Source organism: Mchenga conophoros, linkage group LG1 (genome assembly GCF_057382185.1).
Source record: "Mchenga conophoros isolate Kocher_MC1m ecotype Shallow Benthic linkage group LG1, M_conophoros_male_GT1.1, whole genome shotgun sequence".
Taxonomy (NCBI): Eukaryota; Metazoa; Chordata; class Actinopteri; order Cichliformes; family Cichlidae; genus Mchenga; species Mchenga conophoros.
In genome coordinates, this window is record NC_140526.1 from 6912415 (window position 1) to 6929733 (window position 17319).

Here is a 17319-nt window from a genome sequence, read left to right on the forward strand (position 1 = left end):
AAGCAGTCATGTTGGAAGTCCCCATCAGTGTACATGATCACTGATCGAATAGGAGTGAATTATACAAGTTTAAATAGTTTTAAGCCAAACTATCCAGTAGTCTAAAGCAAAAAAAAGAAGAAGAAGAAAGAAGAAGAAGTCCAAACCATAATTTGTTTAAAAACTAGTTGAAGCAGTGGCATGATTGAAGAGTTATTACAACTCATCACAAAATATCTGCTGGAAGATTTCAAAGTACACCCTGCTGGAGATCCTGTGACGACCAGTACACATAGCTGGGGAACAACAATCAAAAATCATAGATGTATGTCAATAAAATAGAAAATTTAACATTAAGTTTTTCAAAAAGGTTTTCGACTCTCTGAACCTGACACATTACGCTTAAGTATTTTACCTAAAGGGGAAATGCTGCTTTAATCCTTATTTTACTGCACATGCTCATGTTGACCCTTCTCATATTGCCAGATTTGAGAAGTTGTCGCTTTCAGTCAAAACCGAAAAATTACGTTGCTTAGTAGGTTTATTAATAATATATCTGTTATTACAACCCTAGTGCTAGAACACCTCCGTCTTACTTCATTCATTCCAAGAGTAACTCATCAGAGCTGAAAAAACGAAGAAGTGTGGCAATCATTTCAACTAGAGATATGTCATGTAGGAAATAAAGCAACAATGTGAAATAATGGCTAAGAATTCAGTGAAACGGATCATAATTTTGAAAAATAAAATAAACTAATGCATTTGTGTTGTCATGTGAGACTGTAGCCTGTCAGATTTTAGATGTTAGTCTGATCTTAGCGGGGTTAAAATATTTAAAAAGCTCTCTCTCTCTCTCTCTCTCTCTCTCTCTCTCTCTCTCTCTCTCTCTCTCTCTCTCTCTCTCTCTCTCTGGAAACAAACAATATACCGACATTATCCACTAGGAGGAATTTATTAGCAAGGCAGTAATTTCCTGTCCTCTTCCTCTCACCCCAACCAGTTGCAGTAGATAGCCGACCCCCCCCCTGAGCCTGGTTCTGCATGAGGTTTCTTCCTGTTAAAAAGTTTTTCCTTCCCACTGTCACTAAAGCATTTAAAAGCACTCAAAGCTCAAAGGGGGTCATATGATTGTTGGTGTTTTCTTTGTTTTCTTTGTATTATTGTAGGGTCTTTCCCTTACAATATAAAGTGCCTTGGGACAACTGTTGTTGTGATTTGGCACTATATAAGTTAATCGAATTAATACATACTTTACTTACTTTTCATTTTTATATGTATTTTCATATATTTTAAATAAACCTCTTTTTTAAAAATTATTTTTACTGTAGGCATCACACATTTGCACAAAAGCAAAGTCAATCTTCTTCGGTTTTTAGAAAACAGTCTGCTATTTAGAAAGCAGCATGTCACTTAAATCAGTCTCTCCAAGAAGACAGAGAATGACAGAGTTCAGTCTCCAGTTGTGTGATTTCTATTAAACAGGCTGTGGTTATTTTATTGGTGTCTGTTACTTAATAAAACAGTTAGCTCATCAAATCAGTGCTTATCGCTGAGATAAGGGATAAGTACTGACTAACTCATAAAGTTTAAAAACATTGTTTCCCTCACTTTGTTGTAAAGTTGTATTTAAAGGATATATGAAGATTATTTAATTTACTAACCTAAACTTGAAGTGTGGTGTGTTTTTAGTTCAATACTACTTGGTAAAAGAATGATTTTGTTAAGGGTGGTGTCACTGATGCTGGGTTAATCATTTCTTTGATAGTCTAACTGTGGCACTATAAGGAGCACTGTGGAGCGTGTCAGCATTTAATTGCTAAACTCGTAATACAGCACTTTTCCTTTGATAAACATGAGAAGGGAAAAACAGCGACATAATATAATGTCTGTGGGAAACACCTAAAAACTTTTTAAATGTGTTGGCTCATAAGAAAGACCAATCCACATTTTTTACACATTGATTGTTAATAGACAGAAGTTATTGGCTCTGTAGTTCAGGCATTCATGCTTGTCCCTGCTGCCTCATTCCTGCTCTTTGTTTTCATATTTCATTAGCAGGGCGAGCAGCATGTACCATCAGCTTCAATTATCCTCCCTGTCAGCGGACCGGCAGGGCCTGTCTGCTGGCTTTAGTGATTACAGGCTTCAGGGGACAGGTAATCAGGTCATGGTTACACTGTCACCCTGTCAGACTGCTGAGACCACGGGGAGCAAATGGGATGAAAGAACTCTACCATCTTCAGTCAGTTAAGGCTAGATATTGATAGTGTATATAACCCGAATACTGTCTGGCATCATTTTGGTGCAGTATCACATAGTGTATATATTTTCTTTCCATTAAACATGGTTGAAACTCTGATGGCATCTCCCTGGTCAAAACTAGTCATGTTAGAATACCAAAAAAATAAAAGACCATAAGCGAACAAATGTCAGTGTTGTATCCATGTAGCATAGACGTTGAGTCAGACAATTTCTTTAAAAAGTGAGAAAGATAGATTAGATGACTGCAAAGAAGGGACCCAAAATCCTTTTCCCATGATGACTAGAGAACATGAAAAGATCTCTACCTGATGGTTCTTCAGCATTGAAATGTTTTTTGGGTTCTTCTAAGAGTTTCGTTCAGTTTTCCGCAAAGAGCTTTCAAGGCATACTGTACAGGACTTGCTAAACACCAGATGGAAGCTGGTGATCATATCATAGCTGAAAAAAATCTTAGAGACCAAAAAATGTGGTGTCCCTCAGTTTCTTGACTCCAAGTTACCCTTAATGTTTAACATCAGCCACATGAGTTTAAAGTTGCTCCCTGTTTTTTTTTGCACAGGTTCAAGTTATCTGAATGGCTTAATAGCTGTTATCCAGGGTTTAAAGTAAAGCAGTGTATTGGGACTTGATGGGAAGTAGTGCATTCTTAAAAACACATCATATGTTATGATGGGTTTCACACGGGAATGTTCTCATCACCCAGTTGCATTGCATAGTGGTTTCATGCACATCCTGATCTGATTATTTTAAATCTGATTAAAATACATGTTGCTAGTGCTTATGTTTAAAAGAATATACTGTAATATCCTTTGATACTTATGTCAGCCCATTTGGAGAACATGGACCCTGCCTTTCATCATTGTTTAACTTAAAATTTGCTTTAATGCAGCCCACAGTGCTGCTTCTAAAACCCATTAAACAGACTATGAACATGTGGATATCCTAGCAGAAATGATAGACATTATTACTGTGTCTGCCAAAATAAAATGGGAACCCACCCCCCCAAAATATCTAAGTGTTTTATAAAGAATGATGCAAGGGTTGGTGCTGAAGATGTTACTAGGGTGTGTCCAGTACATGCAGAAGAAATTCAGCACCATCGTATTTTCTTGATTTATACCAATGCTTCTATAAATTTACACCTAATACAAAAGACTGTTCAAGCCTAACAGTCATTTATTTACTTAGATATTATTCAATATGTGCATACAGCCTGTGTGACACTTGCAGGGCACAGTCCCAGATTTTGCTGATTTTACATTCATCATTGAGCTACCCAGGGTAAGTATGTAACCAATGATAAAAATATAAAACATAATTTCCCAGAAAATAAATTAATTTATCTGACAATGTGTGTTTTCAAATATTTGGAGGGGAGAGCTTTTAAATACAGTTATATGTAAGCTACATCTAAAGGCATGCAGCTGTCATCACTGGTACTCCAGCTTCAAGTACTTTTTAGCTACAGTACCACGATGCTGCTTGACTCAGCTGTCATGATGGTATTTGCTAGCCTTGCATTGCTATACAAATGTAATTAGTTTATAACATGTGATTTCTAAGACACATTATCACTTGGCACAGACCAAAGCACCTCTGGAAACAATTGGACGATTACAACCAATCAGAGCAAAAAAATGGGATGTATTGCTAATGGATGGAAAAATGTCATTTTCATCAAACCCGCCCCTTGTTGGATTAACAGTTGTCTCAATGCCAACCAGGCTTGGAACAGTGACTTTTCACATTCATATTATTCCCAGGCTAGGTCTTGGCCATTCATGCACATTGTCTAGTATTCAGTGTGACTCACCACAGACCAGGGTTGGGGAACTCCGGTGTCCTGCAGATTTGCAGATTTTAGTTGTGTCCTTGATCCAACACAGCTGATTTAAATGGCTGAATTACCTCCTTGACATGTCTTGAAGTTCTCCAGAGGTTTGTTAATGAACTAATCATTTGATTCAGGTGTGTTGACCAAGGGTGATATCTAAAACCTGCAGGACACCGGCCCTTGAGGCCTGGAGTTTCCCACCCCTGCCCTAGACCATGCTGTGTTTATTTTATTTATTTTTTTTTGGTGTAAATCTTTCTCAGTTGAAGGTAAACTTTAAATTTCATTTTAAAACTATCGACCTTTACTATTCTATCAGATTAAAACACCAAAGAATTGAAGAATTATAAATCAGTTTTGCAACAGGAAGCATACAAAACCAATATTGGTTGTATAACACGTTGGGTAAATCATTTAATAGTATAATGTTAAACAAACCTGTGATTTCTCATGAGAAGTGAGGAAATATCCTTTTTTGACATTTTGATGTAAATGAAGATGTGGATATAAAACCTGTTAGCAATAACATGACAATCTTTAATCTTGTATCCACTCTGTCAGTTAGGTTTCTTTGTGTGGCTGCACCGAGTCCATGTGTTCCCAAGTGGTATTTCCTTCCCCTCCTAGTTTCTCTAATGATAGAATATTTGGGGCCTTGTGGTAAACAGAAATAGCAACACTTCTGAGGGACAGGCTTCTCTTTTTGCACCACATGCTGAAGAAATAGAGGCTGCACTGTATGCATTTGTATGTGTGTGTGTGTGTGTGTGTGTGTGTGTGTGTGTGTGTGTGTGTGTGTTTTATTGAAAAGCTATTTTAAGTTATCCGTGACTGACTGATTTGAGTTTTTCTTTCCTAGTCAATTAGATGACTTGCTTTAGTGAATCCAAGCTAAATCACGTAGCTTTAATGTGGATAAATGCGTTGAACCTGATGAGCTTGATGACGACTCCCTAAACGTTATGCATTTTGTATCACGCAAAGAAGAAAAGATGAAAGCTCTAGTTGATAATTCTTGCCGTAGAAGCATTCAGCAGATTGACTTCATAACTCTCAGAGAGTTATGACCCATTTCAGCAAAAAAAACAGTCTAAATGAGAGAAGTGCTCTCAAGATTTCCTCTCCAGAACAAACTGACTGGACTGCATTTACAAAGCACTCGTCTAGCTTTAATAAGCACTTTACACTACAAACCAAGCTCGCCCATTTGCACAATGCTTTCTATACTACACATTTAGCATTTTTTCCTATTATATTCACACACTGTCACATTGGGGTTAGTTTTAAGGTTCAGTATCTTGCAAAACGACACTTGAGCATGCAGACATTCATTCAGAAAAAAAATGTAAGTAATGGTTTCATAAATTAATTGATATGTGTAGTTATTTAGATTTAGCACACCGGTAATAGCCAATAACTGAACAGTCACTATCAGCAGTTTTACCAAGAGGTGCATCACTATTATTGGAGGCACCATACACAAAGTAAAGGCAGTGCCACATTGCAGCACTTCAGCTCCTGTCATCCAATCAATATACTTTGAGCTTCAATGCACCATCTATTGACCTCTCCACATCTTCGTTTACTAGTCTGCTAACATCTTATTTCATTGTAGAGCTCTGAAGTTCATGAATTGAATACTTATTGTAACAAAAAAGTGACACAAACCTAACCTTTCTAAATCTTTTGACTGTGCCACCTTCTCTGTATCCATTCCTTCTCCTTTCACTTGCCATACCAAACACTTCTAGTTTCTATCTGACACTTTAGACTTAAATCAAAGAATTCACTCTAGCCACTCTTGTAGTGTCGTGTAAGGATGATGACAAAAAAACTAAAAAATATTCTTTGTCTTTGACTGTTTGAAACGCCAATTGAGAAACATTTTGTTGATCCACCCATCCACCCTCCACACTGCCGTATGACCTGGCTTCCTAAGTTTGCTCCTGTCATAATTACTTTGGCCATCAGAGGGCTGTGTCACATGTTTTGAGGTTAGTGATGCTGTTGTTCATTTGAGCAACTGAAAGGCAAGGCAAGGCAAGTTTATTTGTATAGCACAATTCAACAACAAGGTGATTCAAAGTGCTTTACAGAGACATTAGAAACAAGAACAAATAAAAAGCATGATTTAAAATTGATTAAAACAATGAACTGACAGAAAGGTTCTGTCAGTTCATTTGCTTGTATTGCAGTGACTGATGATTATGAAGATGTATTTGGGCGTTGAGGGTTTGAAATGGTGATATTAGTTAATTAAAATGAACTACAGTGAGCCTGGCTTGTGACAGGTGAGCACATTAAAATACTTATTTGATTATGTATCTCTGCTTGTCCTGATTCAAATTACTTTCCGGCAGCGCTGAAGGGTCAAGGGAAATATCAAATGTGTTTTAGGCGTATTTATATATGGAGGTAATATTGAAATCATGTTTATTGTGTTGAGCAATACTTTCTAGCAGTGAAGGCTTTGAGTGATCTCGTCTCTCTTCAACTCTACCCTACTCCACTCTTCTCTGCTTTCCTCTTGCTGTGGCTTTTGGAAAAGCTCCTAATCTGTTGGACTTGAGAACTCTTCCTGCGGGGTCACCCCAGTAATCGGGTTTGAGCCAACTCTTCCTAGCCAGCCAAACCTCTGGCTGCCTGCCGTCTGACCACAGGCCCACACACCCGCACGTTTGATGCTAAATATGCTGCAGAGGAGCTAAGAAATTACGCTCAATAAATATAGAAATCAAATAAAACAATTTCCAAATATTAGCCTTGCAATTTACTTTCCTGCAATCATATAAGTCTGCCTTTGTCGCTCACAGTAAATAGATTTCCCGCGGAGCTGCCAGGTTAAACAGTAATGTTGAATCAATAGCAGCATGGCTTGGCTTAATTAAACTCACTGTTGATTTGTAGGGATGAGAGCCAGACCAGAGAGTGGTTTGGGTCTGCTCAGTGTCCTGACACTGTTCTTAATGGTGCCAACACTTGATTAATACTGGCTGTACATGAAGACACTGTCACTCCATGCTGAGTTGAAGACTAGGTTATACCAGCAGCTTCCACACTGTTCAAGAGAATTCTTTATTGCGAGTGTCTGGCTTTTAGAGTTTTCTGCTAATATGTGTAGGATTGTTTTTTCCATACTGTGCTATAGTATGTCAAGCAGTCGTGCTGTGCATTTGTACTGTGGCCTTAAAAAACAGGGGATAAGTGACTGAAGCTTCTCTTGTGTTGCTCTTTTTACATTTAGATATCAACCTAACTTTACATTAGCATCATCCACGCCAGGGTTTTGCAAAGTAGCTGTTGGTATAGTAGTGGACTGAACCATTACTGCTGTTGCTGCTTTGCACTAAAAGTTTTCCTCTGGTGAACTTGCATGAGTTTTTTGTGAAGTAATAAAGAAGGCATGGTGTGTTTGTTATGCAGTTAGCAAATCTGTTCAGATAAACTGCTTTACCATCTTTCTTGGGGTGTTAGCAAGGACAGCTTCATCTCACAGCTGTTCTTAGCATGGCTTGGTCTGACTAACAGGGAGTTTATGTTTTTTGTTTTCATTGCATGGCTGTGCAAAAAGACAGTGAGCTCTCAACTGCTTGTATGGCACGCTTTTAGCTTGTTGTGCACCTCCCAGTATTTCTAACCCACTGCGTGCAGTGTAGCCAGAGTGTTCAGGCATGAGGTACAAGTGACAAGTCACTGTTAGTTTTATTAGCCCGACTTACTATCTTTTTTTTAAAGGAAATAAATGTTTTGTATTATATGTGATATCATTTGGCCGGTTAGGCAGTTAGCTGTGATTGGTTGTTGTGGTTCTTTTCATTACTCGGCTTGGGTCATGCACTTCACTTATACTGTGTTCAGTTATTTATTTATTTTTTAGTAGGCTTAGGCAAGTAGCTATTCAAAATGTAGGAAACAAAAAGAAGAAACTAGTTTGTTAATAACATTGCTTGAAGCACTGAAGCTGGTATTAAGAGAAGCCAGGATCATGGATTTGAGCAATTATTTCTCATAATCACAGTAAACCTAGAGGCTGATTATAAGTAATGTTAGCATAGGCACCCATATGGTCTGAGGGTGAATCAGCTGCTTAAAAATTCTAAAACACACAAAGATGCCATGAAGAAAAAGTGGTTTACTATTGTTTTATCATCCAGAATATTGAGTTGACACGTAATTAGATGTCTATAATTAGAAAGACTGATTAAAATAGGCAAAGTGCCTTCATTCAAACACTGCAAAACTGTAGGTTTGGAAATCAGGCCAGTTACAACATGTGTTGAAATACTAGCCAGTTTTCAGCATCTGCATAAACTTATAAACTCATCCTGCAGCTCTACACCGTCCATCTGTTTGCACAGCGTTTTCTGAGCACTTATTTTCTTGTGTTCAAAGCACCCACGTCTTATCTTTCCATTCAACAGGAGACAGTTTTTCAGTGTACAGCTTTTTTTAGTCTGACTTTGTTTTATTATTTACACTCACTAATCTAATGATCTGAAAAGCTTTAGAGACTCACCTTTTTATAGTTTTCTATTACCTCTATGTGGCACTTTTGCAAGATCGATACAAATTCAGTTTGTGTGGAGGCATTCTACTCGTCCAGTACATATGCTAACCTAAAAAAAGAGCTCACTGTTTAACCAGTATTTTCAAAGAGCCAGAAATGCTAATGGTGAAATATATGTGTGTATATGTAAGCAGGGGTTTTGGGTAGGGGATAGGAGATTGCCTAAAGGAACCTCAAGATGGAGGCCTCAGATCTTCTTACCATTACTTCACAAGATAAAAAGGAAGTTATTACTTTGCTGAAAGCGCAGAATTTCAATGAGAGCAGGAACAAACAAAATGTTAAAGAATTCATTATAATATCATTTAATAGATCAAAAGATTGGGCTGAGGCTACAGATATTTCTCATTTTTGGAGCTATGTGGCTCGGCAAACTCACATGCACTAATTCATGGTGTGATGTTCGCAAACTTTCCAAATGCGTCCCTTTCGGGAACTTTAGACTCATGTTCAATTCCCACAGCCCACGCCAGAGCCCAAAAGTGACTAGTCGATAAGTGCATGAACAAGACACTCGGATAGGCTACCTCTCAATCATGACTGAGTGAGAAACTCATGCAGTCACATAACTTGTTGGTGATGACTTTTTAGAGTGGAAACTGATCAGTCAAACTACAATTGATGCAACTTCTATGTTGGTTGCCTGACTGCTAATAGTTGCGTGTCAGTTTAACCTTAAAAACTGTAAAATCGTGGATCACTTATTTGGCATACTTTAAGGCACGATCCCATCACCCCTCTCTCCAGCTTTACTGTACAAAATCAGCAGCTATTGCTTTTCAAAAAGTTATAAGCAAAAATTGCCTTTCTCAGATCAACTCATAAATGAAGCTGTAACAGCTAACTTTGGTGGTCTTCTTGTTTTACTTCTACTCAAAAGTGTGCTGAATGTTGCTGTTTTGTATTGGCCTGAAAAAAGGGACCAATAAATCCACATTAAACACTAAGCACTTATATGGTTGTAAGGCTTGCAAAACTCTCTCATAAAGTCAGTTGCATCACTTCAGTTTATACATCAGTAACTGAATGAGAGTCTGTTCTTTTGGCCAAATGGTTAGTACTGATTGAGCGAAGACTAGAGTTTCTAGTCCTTCTTTTTCTATATTCATTTCTGCAGAGAAATGTAATTTTTATTTTCGTCAGCTCTCCATAACCCACAAGCATTTGTAGATTTGTGTCTCTGTGAGACGTTTTTGAGGCAAATACTAAATGAGCTTCAAAGTTGTAGCAGTAGTGTTTCCATATAGAAAATATGATTGGGGATTCTTGACACTGAACTGTGTGGGAGCAGCTCAGATTGTAATTTGTAAATGTTATTGGCTCAGCAGACCTTCAGCCTGTTTTTCTTGTTAGAAATTTTACACTGTACGATTACAATTTGGAAACTCAAGCAGACACATAACCAACATAATGACCCTTAAACACAGCCCAGGCTCATCTCACCTCGCAACCTCAGCTGACAGCCTTTTAAGAAAACATGAAACTGGCAGACAGAAAAAAAGAACATATTTTGTCAGGATTCAAACTTAATTTGGAGTGCAATTAACATTTTTTTGTTTTCTTTTTAATGAAAGGAACAGAGGGTATGGAAGTGTGGCCGTATTTTACAAGGCAGCTTGTGTTTCAATCTTTGTTGCAGGCATGACATCAGTGTCTCTGTGTTGAGACAGGAAAATCTTAGCCCACTGCCACTGCCATAAAAGCAACACAATAATGAAATGACATCACAGTGTGCCAGTAATTAAACGAGCAGACTGCTGTCTTGGAGTTTTTACAAGGCTGGGAGATTGAGAGTAACATTGTGGCGCGTAGGAGAATGGGGTGTCAGTAAATGAAGCCTCCAAGCTACGGGCTTTTTTAATGTATAATTCACAAAAGTATTATTACATTTTTATTGCATTATTCTTATGGTTTGATACACACACTGACATGGCCTTTTATGTATTCTTGCCTCCTTAAAGAGAATCATACTTAACAGAATAACACAGCTTCTTCACATGCTAACTGGGGAGTCTGGTGGTACGGCAGATGACAGTTTAAGCCAACTAATCTGCCTGGCCTTCAGCCTAGCTCAAATGGCCTTGCTGCTGGTGCATGGAGATCAGTTTAATTATTACATTTCAAGAAAAAACCCATTAGCTTCGTGACCTGCAAAACAGCATAGGCCAGTGTCGATACTCTGGCTGCTTGATACCAGAGGCTAGCTTGTCTGACTGTGGGTGATGAATTAATCACAGTGCATGTTCCTGTCATGCCTGGCAACAGACTACAGCATCATTTGGTTTCCTTTCTCCTGACTCACTATAAAAGACGTGTTCCTGTCTCACTAAGCCACAGGAGAGAAGCTAAAGTGGAACATTCAGAGGACTTTGACTCTACTGAATGTCAGGTTTTGTCATTGGCCACGTTTACAAGGAATCTCATTTGCAGCTGTTGTTGCTGGTAGTAATATGCAAATTATCATTCTTATTCAAAAACTGTGCATTGTGCCAGAGCATGATTTGCATAACAAAATGTTAATTCAGTCTCATGATTTTATAATATAAATTGACATTCACTTTCTTTACATCAAAGAAGTATGTGCACATCTGGGCTTGTGTGGATAGTGGTAATATAGACGGGGAACTGTTAAACACTTCAGCTAGTAAATAAGCCCGATCTAAGTCCTGCACCCTCAGGGACCAGGTCCACCATATAGAATGTTTATGATGCATTTGTTCCCCTAGAACCTTTATAAAAAACTTCATTTATTAGAACTTCAAAGAATGTCCAGGCTTGCTGGGGAAAGAGAATCTTCTGCCTTATTTTGCCTTGAGCAAAAGATCCTCTCTTCTCTTGCTGGTGGATACCATGCAAATAAGCTGCTAGAAGGAAGAAGGACGACACTGAGCAAAATGCGAAGTAGGAGAGAGCAAGGAGACAAGCAAAGCTGCAGGGAAGGTAAAGATACGAATAAAGCAATCTCTGTCATCAGTTCTTAACACTTTAGCAAACAGTAATGAAAGAGAAACTCTTTCATCTATTAGCAAATCACCACAGATCTCACCATGGTTGTTTCTGCACTGACTACTAGGATCAGCTCCATAATCTACTGGAACAAAATGATATTCGGAGACAGTGATTTCTTTATTCGGCTGGCAGCAGAAGATTGGGGGGGCTATCAAGTGGTGCCTGCTGCGTAGTAACAGCTTGAAACCTTATTGATTTAATGTTGGAGTGACTGAAGCAGAGGTCACAGTGGGGTCAACACAATTAGAGTTGGACCCATGCTCTTTAATGAGGAGAAGTGATGAAAGGGTTCCCAATTACTCTGCCAGTTTGTACTGAAAACAACCTGTTAAGAAAGAGCATGATTAACCTTCCACAGCTCTAACTTCTGCTCATTCTTTACATGAGGAGCTGGTGAAGGGGACATTAATTAGTGCTCATAATGTTAGAACTACTGTGTAGAACTTTCTATTTTTACAAAGCCCCTTTAGTAAGACATATTGAGGTCAACAGTCCAGTGTTAGATGGGGCCCATCATGTTTATGTCAAAGGTAAATACTGAAAGAGGAAATGCATGGTACTATGTGCACTCTATTACAATTTTTAAATATGTACAATTGCATACACTTTGAGCAACATTTATTTGACACATAGTTGTGGTATGAACTATACTGTGCAAAAAAATCTTGTGTAGCAAAGGTTGCTATCGATTGAAGAAAAAGGTATCATCTTTTTTTGCCTTCCGCTCAAAAACAGTCTTGCTGACCAACTACACAAAAGTTCAACTTTGTCAGCTTCTTTATTCTGAGAGAGAGAGAGTCAGTGTTTCAGGAAAAAAGCTGCACATCTGTTGTGGATTTTAATCTTTTTCTTTTTGCAGTGCAGTAAACGCAGAAGTGCATTCCATCACGGATACAGTGTTTTTTTCACTGCATGAAAACTAGACTTTATGATCTTCCTGACGGCTGACATCGATCACCTCTACTGATGTCTAAGAACACTAGGCGATTTTGTTCCTCAGAGACTCTTATTGGCATTGAATGGACCAGGTGTTGCTATTGTCAAAGATGCATTATATTATATTATATATTACATCTATGAAGCAATAGGCAGTATATTAACTTATAGCCTTTACGTTAGCTGTGCCTATAGAACATTTGGAAACAGAGGGAACGGCTATCATGTCTCTCCCCAAACAATCAGCTTACCAGCAGCTAAGTAACTAATTTGATCTTGTTCGGCTAATCTGTACAACACCCCCAACACCCCTGCAAAAATGCCACGTGGTTCCATGTGGGTGTAGCTGTGTTGAAAGTCCTTGAAAACAAATTCTTACCAAAAATTGTCGTCAATTTTATATTTCATTTTGACCAAAGGCTTGCTTTTTGCCTTATTGGCTCATAGACATCACAATAATTGTTGTAATGTGATTATGATATGTGACAGTGTGATATGTATTTTTCAAAATTAATGTTAACTATTTTCACACATGAATTGCAACCATGAACTTCTTGAGAAATTATCTAACAAAGGTGCATGTGAGAACACAAGTTGGACATTGAATGCCCTTTAACATGCCATCTCTCTCCATGTGGTGTTGACTGATGTGAGAACATGGCAAGTAAATTCAAATGGAATAAGTGGAATGTTTCCTTTTTCCACTATCTAGACAGCGCTTTCTTCTAAACCACAATGAGTAATTTAAATAGAAAAACCAGGGGAGTGAAGTTTTTACCCTTGTGTAACAGATATGGAAGAAGGAAATTATAGGGTTTAATTTTCCTGACACTGGCCCTTCGGAACAGTGGAAACCAGCTCCAACCACTAGTATGGATCACGCGCTTTGCCCTTAGAAATTTGTTTGGTGTTTGTTTGTGTGTATATATTTTTTAAATTCAGAGACAGACTGATAAATAACTTTATTGTTGATAAATAACTTATAATAAAGTTTAGCATAAAATAATTTGATCTATTTGACCTTTTGGCCTGACTTCTGGCTTTGGATGTAGCAATAAATTTGTGCTCAATGGAATAAGAAAATGTTAATGGTGGTTTGTGTGTTTGTAGTGTTTTGAAGGGTGGTTTACTCAAAGCTCCTTCCTTGCCAGACAGACTGATCATAAAACAGGAAGTACTGTAGTTGACAGAGCTAACAGGAAGCTGGCAGCTTGCAGGGGTTTTACTTCACTCTAGTTTAGTTATGTCCAGCCTTTTTGTCATCACTGTGGTAGTAAATAATTTTTTCATACTTTTAAATATAGACTTAGTTGAAGTTTTGAGACGCACACAAATAAATGCTAGTAATAGTTCCAAATCATTTTTAAATGACTGATGAATATTAGATGACTTAACCTGCATTTAATCTTGGAACATTTCAGTGGCCATGAGTTTGAAACACTGTTGCTGATGAACTACGTGGGTGACACAATGTTTCAAACTCCCACACTACACTTCACTATTCATAAGAATTGCTCAGTAGAGTCATGGGTCATGATGTTTCACTGTCAGAAAATGTAGCTTTAAGTGAGCTTAAATTTAAGTGAGCTCTTCATAGTGGATATAGGTTATTGCTTAGTATATTTATAAATTGTATACAACCGGGAAGTATTTTAAAGGAACAGTTTAACATTTTGGGGTATATACTTTACTTTCTTACTAAGATTAATGATATCATTGTCATGTTTATGCAGCAGCTAAACAGCCAGCCGTATGGTCCACAGCACTACATTTGCTTACAATACATGATAAGAATCTCTGTCACAGCAGTTTCAGTGTTTGTGCAAAACTCTTCATCCTAGCTTAGTGCCTTAGGATGGCACTACTCAGCAATTCCGCTTTAAAGACTTCTTGAAACATCTAAACAAAATCAGCCATAAATAAATAAAAAACAGTCAGAGATGTGCTCTTCTGCTGGGCTCTGCCAAACCTAAGCAGCCCATATATTCATGCCCCATAGTGTTCAGTCACCCAGCACTAGCTTGGTGCTGGTTATTAACAACTCCAAAAATAAGTACTGCTACAGCTACATTCGCCCACACTAACATTCACTAAGCAACATCATTTGTTTGAATCATAAAAATAACAACTTGCATTTTTTTAAAACTTGATTCAAATTTAAACTGACAAACAAAAGCACAGAGAATAATTATTAAAGGTAAAACTTTCTTTGGCGTTCCTTTTTATTTTACAGACCACAGTTTTGTCTTTGGCTGAGCTCAATATTCTTTACTTCTGCTTTACGTCCATGTGATTATTCAAAGATTTTGTCACTTTGTCTAACAACTTAGAACTATGTGAAGTTTTAGCAAATGTATTTGGCTGTCAGCTATTTTTTTTGCAAAGAGGTTACAATGTGTGTACTCCCCATTCATATGTACTCTTGTGTGGCACTCACCATACTTTATCTGTAAAACAATGTTAGGTGGAAGCTCTTTGACTCTTATTTACCAAATCAACAAGAAGTGAGATTCTGCCATTGAAGAGACATACGAGATAAATTAAAATCCAGCACAATCCAACCTTGGAAAAGTGTGTTTCACACCCTGACAAAGCATTGTCACGCTTCCGAATATCCACAGGAATTGGATTTCATGGGCGAGATAAGGCGGAGGGTTTTTGACTGTGAGGTTCACTCTAGGGTTTAGCGCTCCCTGTTTAAGGATGTATCAAGAGGAGAGCATTTTCTAACGTTAGAGAGGTGCTGAAAGGGTCAGAGCAAGTTTAAATGATGAAATCAAATGTATTTTTTAAATTGATGTTTCCCCATTTTTTATGTTGGTGTTTATCCGTATAATTAACACTTTATTATGATCTGATATTTGTGTGTTACTTCACCACAAAAGGAGAAATTCCACAGCAATATCACATTTGTTACCAGTGTATGAAACACATCCTAAATTACTGTAATTTTCTTTTAGGCAAGGGAAGACAGGTTTATTTATAGAGACATGGCAGTGCTCAGTGCTTTACACAAACATCAAGAGCATTACATAAAAAAGCAAAGGAAATTACAAATATAAAATAAAACAAAATAAAATAACGAGAAACTGTCAACAGGATGCATACAGTGAGTTACCTATGACACAGACATACATCATCATTGCCATCATCACCGCCACCATCGTCACCACCATCCCCACAATAGCCATCATCACATTCACTAGTGTACATACCCAAGAACGTATATTCAAAAGGAAAAAGAACATCGCTTCATCTTAATTCAAAGCAGTAGCGAATAAAACAGTTTTAAGATCAAACTTAAAACAAATTTAAAAATGTACTTAAAATTAAAAGAACTAAGATTTGGAGCAGACGTCAGGTTTTGTGGTAGTATGTTGCAGATATTGGGAGCACAAATAGTAGATGCTGATGTTCTTGTTTAGTTTGAATTCTCAGAATGGAAAAAAGCAAACTGTTAAAGTGATCTGGTTACTCAATGTTTTAGAATAGATGGGACTTTTTGTTTGGGTGTAATAATATGACAGTACATGGATGATTTGTGTGTTTGTGAGTGCTGGTTGTCTGTTGGGTCATCTCTGTTTGTATTAATTTTCATATCAGCCAGACAGTTTCTGCCATAGTAACATTGATCAGGACAGCTTGTCTGGGAAACATGTGAATGAACGGTGTAAAACAGACTCCACTGAAGCATGGGCAGCCTGAAACAAAGCAATTGTTGCTACTACAGAGAGGAAAAAGTGTCCATAAGCATTTGGCAATTTTGTGTTTCAGTAGTATTCCATTGTTTCTGGATCCAAGGTTGCATCATCTTTCATTCTTTTTAAAATGTCAGCAATAAAGCATTCAGAGAAAAACATGGAGACTAGACATTTACTGCCAGTAGGGCTGCCACAAACGATTATTTTTGCAATTAGTCGACTAATCAGAGCATGCATCCATTGGATGTAAACGTACAGCTTATTGCACCAGCATGCATCTGCTCTTATATAACTATCATTAGCTTACAGCTTTAAGTGTTTAAGGTATGTGCTAACTAAAAATAAAGACAAGATGATAGTTTATTAAATTTTAATGACATTTGCAGATTGTTTCGGTGGAGTTTAATAAACTCTGCCGTCTGCTCTATCTAAAATATAACAGGACACCGGAGTATATTCTCGAGCATCTCACACTTCTGATAATCAGTTGTCTCTTTGACGTTTATTCAGCTGTGTAGAAACTATAACTTTAATCTCAGCCAAACCGATTTACTCAGGAACAAATAAAATACTAGAAAAAGCCAAACAGTATCAATTTTAAGTTATCTAAGTGACTCATATATCACGTTTAACCTGAGTAGCGAAAGACGGCGGTGGATTTGAAAACGATTTGCCGGGAGTCCGGTGTTCTCACGGCTCTAGTGAGCCTTGCCCCTGGCTAGCTATCGAGCTGGTGGATAACAGACGTTTCCGAAAATGTCGGAGCGCTTTTGAAAATATGTGGTGTCCTGATAAACTGAGCCGATATTTGAGGTTTACACAGCTACATTCTCACCTGCAAATATGTTAAACGTTTATTTTGTGACCCAAAAAGAATAATAAGAGTAATATTAAAACTAACTAGCTGCCGCCATTGTTGACAACTGAGCTGGGCTGCGCTATGAATTCTGGGACAAAGCTCCTTCTTCTGGCATCCTTGTACATGCAGTGCTGCCATCTTCTGTTTCAGTCCGTTATTACACTCTTAAATC

At 37.8% G+C, this 17319-nt stretch overlaps 1 protein-coding gene across 1 annotated transcript in view; it reads left to right on the forward strand.

Moving 5' to 3' along the window:
- LOC146582826 (myocyte-specific enhancer factor 2A-like) overlaps positions 1–17319 on the forward strand; it is a 45913-nt gene that overhangs the window by 593 nt on the left and 28001 nt on the right. The window lies entirely within an intron of this gene.